This window comes from Durio zibethinus, chromosome 1 (assembly GCF_047325235.1).
Source record: "Durio zibethinus cultivar Kanyao isolate XHJ-2024 chromosome 1, ASM4732523v1, whole genome shotgun sequence".
Lineage (NCBI taxonomy): Eukaryota > Viridiplantae > Streptophyta > Magnoliopsida > Malvales > Malvaceae > Durio > Durio zibethinus.
Genome location: NC_143162.1, coordinates 829337 through 839170, shown reverse-complemented (window position 1 = coordinate 839170; position 9834 = coordinate 829337).

Sequence of the window (9834 nt, the reverse complement as noted above, 5' to 3'; positions counted from 1 at the left end):
AAAATAATGATAATTTTCATTATTGAAAAACCCATTATTATTGGTCAAATTTCTTTATTCACATAAATCAGGGATATTTGGAAAATATTATGTTCGTTCATTAAAATGAAAATAATTTCTAATATAGCAAGGCAATAAAGTTAGAAAAACTGCATCAATAATATTCAAAATATACCAATCATGACATGGAAAAAAGATATGAGAATCTTTTTTAAAGATAAAAAGCCTAGTAAACAAAGGACAAACGTGCTTTTAAAAAGTTGAAAAGTATCAAAGATAATATGAACGAGACACATGCAAAATCAAATTATTGCTATGCGCGAAAAATGAAATCAAATTATTGCTCATCGATTCTCATATTGGGGTCCAAAATAATGACATTTTTCATCATTGAAAAACCCATTATTATTGGCCAAATTTCTTTATCCACGTAAATCAGGGATATTTGGAAAATATTATGTTCGTTCATTAAAATGAAAATAATTTCTAATAAGTGGTGTGAGATATAGAAATATATACATGACCTTGAAAGGAAAAACAAAAAGGTCCATAAAAAGCAAAAAATATATATATAATATTTATTCTGTTTCAAAATTATTCTTCTATTGATTTTTTTTATCACATTAACTCAATTTTGATCCTTATTTTTAATTAAATTAAAAAATTACAAAATTTGAAAATAAAATTTATAAATTTTAAATTTTTTAAAATATATTTTTTAAAATTTTAATTTAATATAATATATGAATAAATGAAGGTTAAAGTTGAATTGATTTGAAAAAAAAATAATTATTTTGGGGCGGAGCGATCGAGTAATATGTATATAACTAAGCAATGAAGTTTTAAAATGTGCATCGATAATGTGCAAATCATGCCACTCATGCGTGGAATAGTACAAGGATAAGGAATTCTTAAAGATAAAAAAGCTACAAAGTCCAAAGGTGCTCTTAAAAAGTTGAAAATTAAGTAGCAAAGAGATTACTAGCAAAATATTAATTAGGCAGTTTTAAAAGTGTCAAAATCTGGTTCGATATGAATTAACTCACTTCTTCTATCTGAATTCAAATTCAATGATTTGATTTGATTAAATCATCAACAATTTGACTTGGTTCCCGTTTGAATTAATTTAAATTTAATATAATTCAAATTCAAAATAATTTATCTTTAAATTTAAAATTAATAATAAATATTTAAATATCATAAATAATGGTCAACCTATTTTATTATGATAAAAATATAATTATTTTTCAATAATACCGGGTTACATCTTTTTGGGCCGAGTTAAACATAAATATTCATTTTTATGATGTATTCATCTCTGTTTAACCATAAACAAAAGTTTAAAAGAGCTAACCTAAAATTATTGTTTTAACCAATCAATTAAGTAATCAATACCAATAATACTTTTTTCTAACATTATCAAATTCTTTGGTTATAATTCTATGATGAGTCTTCTAAAAATTATCTAATTATTTATTCATTATCAATTCATTATTAATAAGTATTTTAAACAAATACAATTATATGAAATATAAATTTGAATTAATAATAATAAATTAGTAATTAATGTATGAAATATTAATACTAAATATTAAAAAACAATTAATAAAAATCATTAACAATTTTTTTATTATTAATAAAGTTAATGTTATATTTAACTCAACATAATTTGATTTTATTAGCAAATCACTTTTAAATTGTTAAATTTTAGCATTTTAATCTTTATATAATTTTTTATATTTATTTAATTTCAAAAATTTACAAATTAACACATGAATAACCTAAATATTACATCAAATGATCCAAAAGTTAAATCCTAAAAATTTTAAACAAAAATGATTTAAAATTAAAATAATTCAAATTTAAAATAATTTAAATTTAAATTAATTTAAATCGAATTGACTTAACATAAAGTACTTAAAACCCTTTTTTCTTTAATATGAAGTCAATTTGACCTAAAATTGAAAAGAACTAATTTTTTCTTGATTAGAATTTACTTAGAGTCTGTTTAGATGGATAGTGTGGACATTAATTTTATCCCAAAAAAATAATAATAATATTATTATTAAATATAAAATACGAAATACAAAAAAATATCAAAAATAATACAAAATATCAAAAAATAATACAAAATACCAAAAAAAATACAGAACCGAACAGAAAAAAGAAAAATCGAGGATGGCAATGGTGCCGGGGAAGGCACCACTGCCACCAGACCCTACACCTCATTTTTCTGATCATTATACCCTACCCTCTACCCCTCTAATTACTCATCCCGTTGGCAAACTGTCAAATAAGATAGAAATGAATAAAAAAGGCATGGGGCTCGCGCTTACACCTAATGTCGAGCCCCATGCCCTTCCCTCAAACACGCACGGTCAGAGCTCTATAAATAGAGCTCTATGAATAGAGCTCCTAACAAAACCAAAGAGGATAGACAAAGAAGGAGGGAGAGATTCTGCCAAAAATAAAAAAAAAACAAAAAAAATCAAACAGTCCTCCTCACAAGGAGGAACCCAGCGCCGAGAGCCCCTGCACAAAGAAAAAAATAAAGTCAATTTCAAAAGAAATAAAAAAAGTCAAAATACAAAAAAAAGAGATCTGACCGAAATTTCACCAGCAAATCTAGGGAAGTGGAGACTCTTTTTGGTGAAAAAGACCTCGGATCCGAACTCAGGAAGGCGAGAGGAGCATTACGGTGAATTTCAATATTTTTCGATCATCGACGATCACCGTCGACGACCACCGTCGGCGGCCTGAGCGGCAGCAGGCACAGCAGCCCAGCGATCGGACGGCGAGGCTCTGGAGCTCTCCCCCCATTTTTTTTCTGAAAACAGAATAATAGCTTAACAAAAAATTTTTTTTGTTTTATATAGAAAGTTATCACCCAAAATGATGTCGTTTAGGCCAAGAAGGATCCGCGCATTGACCCGGACCCGACTCGAGGTCCGTGCAATCGACCTGCTAACTCAGCTTCTCAGCTGCTCTGAACCAGTTTGATTAGATCGGATCGAACCATTCCCTGGACCGGCCTGAACCGCCCCTCAGCCAGCTTAATCGAACCACCGCTAAACCGAACCTTTTTCGATCCAACCGAACCATCGTTGACCGGTCCAGTTCAGGTAAAAAAATTTTTTTTTTGAATTTTCTAATAATTTTATATATTATTTTTTTGTTATTTTAAGTATTTTTTTATATTTATGTATTATAAGTTTTAAATTTGTTAGGATAAGTTTTTTTTATTGTTTTAATAATACTAAAAATGAGAATAAGTAAGATAATAATTAAAAATATATTTTTTAAAATGCTTAAATAATAATAATTATTATTATTATTATTATTATTTTTTCTGCCTAGATGTTGGAGGGAATATAAAAAAAAATATTTTTCTAAAGAAATAATTTCGCCTAGATGTTGGGAAATTGTTATTAATAATTTTTTATTAAAAAAGAAATATATGAAAAAATTATCGATTAATTTTCAAAAATCAATAAAATCGAACTTGCTCTGAAAATTCGTCTAGATGTTGAAGATTTTTAGAGATGGTCACACTTTCTTAAAAACGAAACCCTTTTTTTTAAAATCAAAATCCCTTAAATCCAAACCCCAAAATCTAAAATCCAAAATCCCTAAAATCCAAACTCTTAAATTAAAACCCCAAACCTCAAAACCCAAACCCTAAAATCTTCAAACTCTAAAATCAAAGCCCTAAACCTTTCATATCCTAAAATTCAAGCCTTAAAACCCTGTAAACCTTAAAACCAAACCTTCAAAACTTCTACTCAAGCCCTTACTCAAAACATCCTAAAAATCCTAAGGACACGTGTGAAAATTTCATTTGAAACAATTGTTCCCGAATGTCGCCTAGATGATGGGGTATTTAGGAAATTTTACTTCATTAAGTCTTTTCACACGATTTCTTAATTCACATTAATAATAAGATTAATAAATAAAAAGTATAATAATAAAATGGGATCTCAAATATAAATAGTCCTACCTAAGCTCTGCCTAGATGTCGGAGAGTCAAGGTGGTCTCATTATATTCAAGAATCCAATTTCAAGTTTGCATTCCATCATTATACATAGCACCTATTAACTTACATGCATTTATTTGTTATTGTTTGCATTTGTTTGCATTTCTCTGTCTTTAATTTCTACTTGTTACCTGATAACACCATCATTTACTTTTTCATATAAAATGTGTAATTTTAAAATAAAATAAAAAAATAACATTCCAAAAGAAATAATTCTTAGTACTCTGCCTAGATGTTGGAGAGTCACTAATAATTATTTTCTATAAAGATTGTTATTTTATTTTAAGGATTGTTATGTTAAATCTTAAGTGAAAAGAATTATTTTAAATTCTGCCTAGATGTTGGAGAATTTTAAGATAATTTTTTAATTTAAAGATTTTCTCAATATTTCTAAATAAAAATTTTAGCAAAAATATTTTTTAAAAAAATGAAGGGAATTAGTATTAAATTTCAAGTCAAAGCCATTTTTATCCAATGTAAAAAATAGCGCATAATTAAATGGTACCAATTTACGGGCGTTGTGGGGGTGCTAATCCTTCTCCACACGTAACTGACTCTTGGACCCAACCTGATTTTTCGTAGACTAAAATTCATCTTTTTGATAAACTTTAAACCTATCTTTATTATTATTATTTTTCTTACCTAGATGTTGAAGGGAATAAAAAATATTTTTTTTAAAGAAATAATTCTGTCTAGATGTTGAAAAATTATTATTAATAAATTTTCATATAAAGAAATATAAGAAAATTTTAAATTAATTTTCAAAAATTATTAAAACCGAACTTGCTTCAAAAATTCGTCTAGATGTTGAGGATTTTTAGAGATGTTCGTATTTTCTTAAAAACGAAACTTTAAACACTAATTTTTAATTTTCAAAATCCTAAGTTTCTAAAACCCCCTAAAATCCAAAATCCCCTAAAATCCAAACCCTTAAAATCCAAAACCCCCTAAAATCCAAAATCTTAAAAATCGTAAAGACACATGTGAAAATTTTATTTGAAGCAATTTGTTCTCGAATGCCGCCTAGATGATGGGGTATTTAGGAAATTTTACTTCGTTAAGTCTTTTCACATGATTTCTTAATTCGTATTAATAATAAGATTAATAAATAAAGAGTATAACAATAAATTGGCATCTTAAATATAAACAGTTATACCTAAGCTTTGCCTAGATGTTGGAGAGTCGGGGTGACCTCATTATACTTAAGAATCTAACTTTTAAATTGCATCTCATTTTACACAACATTCATTTGCATACATACGTTGGCATGTTATTATCAGTAATTATTTGCACTATTTTGTCTTTAATTTTTATTTACTACTTGATGATAAAATATTTTACAATAAAAAAAAAGAATAATACTTTAAAAAAATTTTTTTTTATGATATTATACAATAAAATAAAAATAACATTTTGAAAGAAATAATTCTTGGTACTCTGCCTAAATGTTAGAGAGTCACTAACAATTATTTTTTATAAATATTTTTATTTCATTTTAAAGATTATTGTGTTAAATCTTAAGCGAAAAGAGTTATTTTAAATTCTGCCTAGATGTTGGAGAATTTTAAGATAATTCTTTAACTTAAAGATTTTCTCAATAGTTTTAAATAAAAATTTTTAGCAAAATTTTATTTTTCCAAATGAAGGTAATTAGTGTTAAATTTCAAATTAAAATCATTTTTATCCAACACCGAAAATAGCACGTAATTAAATGGTACCAATTTATGGGCGTTGTGGGGGTGCTAATCTTTCCCCACGCGTAACCAACTCCCGAACCTAACCTAATTTTTCATAGATCAAAATTTATCTTTTTGATAAACTTTAAACCCGTTTTTATAGTTTTATTAAAAGGATAAACTTTTGGGTGACCAATCACACCCTAACAAAGATTGGTGGCGACTCTCCCCTTTTATTTTTCTTGATTTTAAAACTCCTTTACGTCTGGCGGTCTCAAAACCGGTACGATAACTTGGCTACTCCACTGGGGACTTATTTGAGAGTCATGCCAAAATTTATTTATACGTTATTGACAATTGTTGAATTTAATTGATTTTATTTGATATTTAATTTAATTTATTTTATTTTATTTTTTGAAAACATTCATGTTAATAAATAAAATAAATTATGTTTTAGTTATTACCTCATTTTGATTTTGTTTTTGGTTATGATTTATTCATGTTATTTTGATCAATACATTACTTTGAACACACTTTGTATATTCACTTGCATGCATGAGCTCTATACCTGGGCTCCATCCTTTTTAGAAGAAAGTGAAATAGCTACGCTCTCGTGAGGTGATAACTTTCGTATTTGCTAGCAAAACACTTCCACTTAAATTGAACCATTTCCGTTAATAACCCATAATGGGTAAGGATCGGGAAACTTTACTAGTCTATAACAGGCGATGATGTTAGGAATAGTCTGAGAACCTTTAAACATATAAATCCTAACCCAACATATCGTAAGCCATAGGAAGCCTGCTTAGGATAGAGCCATGCCACCTTTTTAGAAAATTATCAAAAATTAGGACATTATACGTTATATTATTTTGTTGTATGGTTATTATATTATTTCTCTTACTTGTTTGTTTTGAATTCTTGAGTCATTTTATTTTATATATATATATATATATATTCTTTGATTGTGTGCATTATATTTCAATATGTGGTATTTATTTTAGGTCAATTAATTGAAAAAAAAAGGGCAAAAGAACATTTTCAAAGATTAAGGATTTTTCTTAAATTCTTTGTTTATTGGTCGAATAAAGACTAATTTTCAAGCCTTATTTATTTCATTTTTCCTTCTCAAAACAAAAAATTTCGTATTTTATTTCATCTCTCGCATTTCATTTATCATACATGTATCTCATCCCATGCGCATTATAATAGGATAATACGTGCATTTCATCCCATCCATATCAATAGGTAGCACATACATTTTACTTCATGCACATGCATCCCATGCACTTCTTGATAAGTAGTGCATGTATTCTATCTCGTTACGTATCTTAAAGTAGTGTTTACTTTATTAAGCCAGCACAACACATGCATTGCATTTCATACATACATATCTCATACATACAGTAGGTTCATGCATTTCATACAAGTATGTTGCATTAGTCATAAGAATATATCTCATCATTCACATAAATATGTCATTGCATTTCATGCATATAGATTCATGAATAATAAGGTCGTATGGAACATACATTGCATTTCATATCCCACATTCTTGCAACATAACATTGCATTTTTTGCATACACATTCATGGTTGACGAAAATTTTTATTTGGGTCCTTGTACATATAAAAATCCATTGTCATAGGCATATATGCATTTCATGACATTCTTTAGCCATTATATTCATGTATTTATACTTCGTGTGTCTTTATTTTTGCAATATTCATTCAATAAGGGTAGTAATCTAGAATTTTTTATCTAAGTTCTAGAATAAAATGTCTGTCTTAGTAGAAATTAGAATGGTAAAAATGAAAGATCAATTGGTAGCAAGGATTAGTGCTTTGAAGTTAAATCAAGAGGAATTATGGCTTGAGCTTCGAGAAATGAAATGACAAATGGCTCAATTGATAGAAATGGTTAAAAGTAGTGGTGGAGTTGAGTTTGTTCCTCCTCAAGAATCGTTGTCACTTTTGATTCCATCAAGTTAAGATCAATCAGCTCTTTTAGTTCTAGCACTCTTTCAAAGCATATTAAGGCATTGGATGATTTGAACAATGACCAAGGTTTGGGCAAACTCAAGAGAAGAATGGGTGAACTAGCCATGCAAATGACTGAGCTCAAAAGTTTGATTTTCAAGAATAAGCCAGCTGGCTTCAAACAACCTTTACAAACTATCTCGAGTCCAAACTTGCACCAAAATCTTTCTTATAACCATTTTTAACCTCCTTTCCAAGCACCTAGGATTAGGCCCCCAATTTTCATGCAACCACCAAGAATTTCACACCTGAACCCATATTTACCATTTCATATTTCACAATCGCCTGTTCAGCATGCTATCCCGTCACTACCTTTTGAACCCGATTTTCGACCCAAAGTTTCTCAATTCACTTTGAGACTAACTATACTAGTATCTTTTCAGCAAAGCAAACCAACCATAGGATAAAAAAAACTCTAGTAACACTAAAAGAAAAACTCCTATTGATCCAATACCCATGTCCTACACATAGTTATACCTGCTACTCCTAGAGAACTACCTCATTGCCCCTATCCTTGCTGAATCTCGTAAACCACCTTTCCCTAAATGGTATAACCCTAATGCCTAATGTGAATACCATTTGGTGTTGTGGGCCATTCTCTAGAAGATTGCACAGCTTTAAAACATAGGGTGCAGGGATTGATGAAAGTCGGATATCTGAGTTTTTATGCCAAGATGAAGCTAGTTATTCACGAGAACCCTTTTTTGATCCATGTCAAAATGGTAGGCAGTGCTGTAGGCAACAATAAAGTTGGTCAGGATGATGAATAAAAAGCTTTTTAAGCAAAGAGTTATCTTCCCTAGTAATCATAGTCAACTATTTTTTAGGTGAGACAAAGGGAAGTGGGAGCAGGTCTAGCACTTTTTGGCCCTAACCCTAAAATGGTTTATGATGTGTAAACTTAATACTTTTGGAATGAATGAAAACTTCTTTTGACCTAAATTTTTATGAATTGATGCCTCTGTCCATCTTTAATAATTGAAGCTAGTGAAAAAGAATGACGGTTGTGAATATACTTTCATTAAACTTTCAAAGAGGAAAGAATGTCTTTAGATAACTCAATCAAAATATATGATGGAACTCGAGTTTCCCCTTTTTTAATAATAATAAATTTTGGCTTGCACATCACGCATCATCTGTTTGAATTCATTATTTTTCATGCTAGTTAAAGATAAAAGATGATGATTGTGAATTTGCTTTTGTTAAATCTTCAAAGCCAAAAGATTTTTCATAATAAAATTCATGTTGTGCATTTCTGACTTCTGATAATTAATAAAAGGTTCAAAGATAGCTATCCTAGGAAACGAGGTTAGTTGAGTCTGCACACTTATAGCACCCGAGTCAGTATCAGAATCATGAAAAATAAAGATACGAGTTGAATGGACAGAGTAGAAAAAACCCAAGGAGAGATCAGTGAAACAGTTACAGGAATGCAACAAAACATGAATAGACAACTAGCAAAATTAAAACAGATGATAGTGGAATTGACAAAAGGAAAAAGAGTTGTTAAGATGTACAGGACAAGAGAGGAAACAGCTGTCGAGACACCATTGTATCCATCTGGGTTCACATATGTTCAAGATCTCCATGTGTCATAAGCACATCCAATAATTCATCAACCTTATATTGGCCATTTTGCCAAGTTACCATTAGTTCAAACAAATGTTAATCCTGGGCATACTCCTCATGACTTTACTACTGTGCTTAATGTGGATGATCATAAAGAATTAAAGAAATTGAAAAGGGTGCTAGATCCATCAGAAGATATAATGATAAAAGATAAGTATGATCCATTGGAAGAGAGATTGAAAGCAATTAAAAGCCATGATGTGTACGAGAATGTTGGCGCCAGTGAACTTAGTCTAGTACCTGATTTTTTTATTCCATCAAAATTTAAAATCTCAAGTTTCAAGAAGTACGATGGAATGAAATGCCCTTTAACACACATTACCATGTACTATCGAAAGATGACATGCTACATTTATGATGATAAATTATTGATCCATTACTTTTAAGATAGTCTCACTGGACCTGCAGCAAGATGGTATGCTCAGTTAGATCGAAGTAAGATTTGCTCTTAGAATG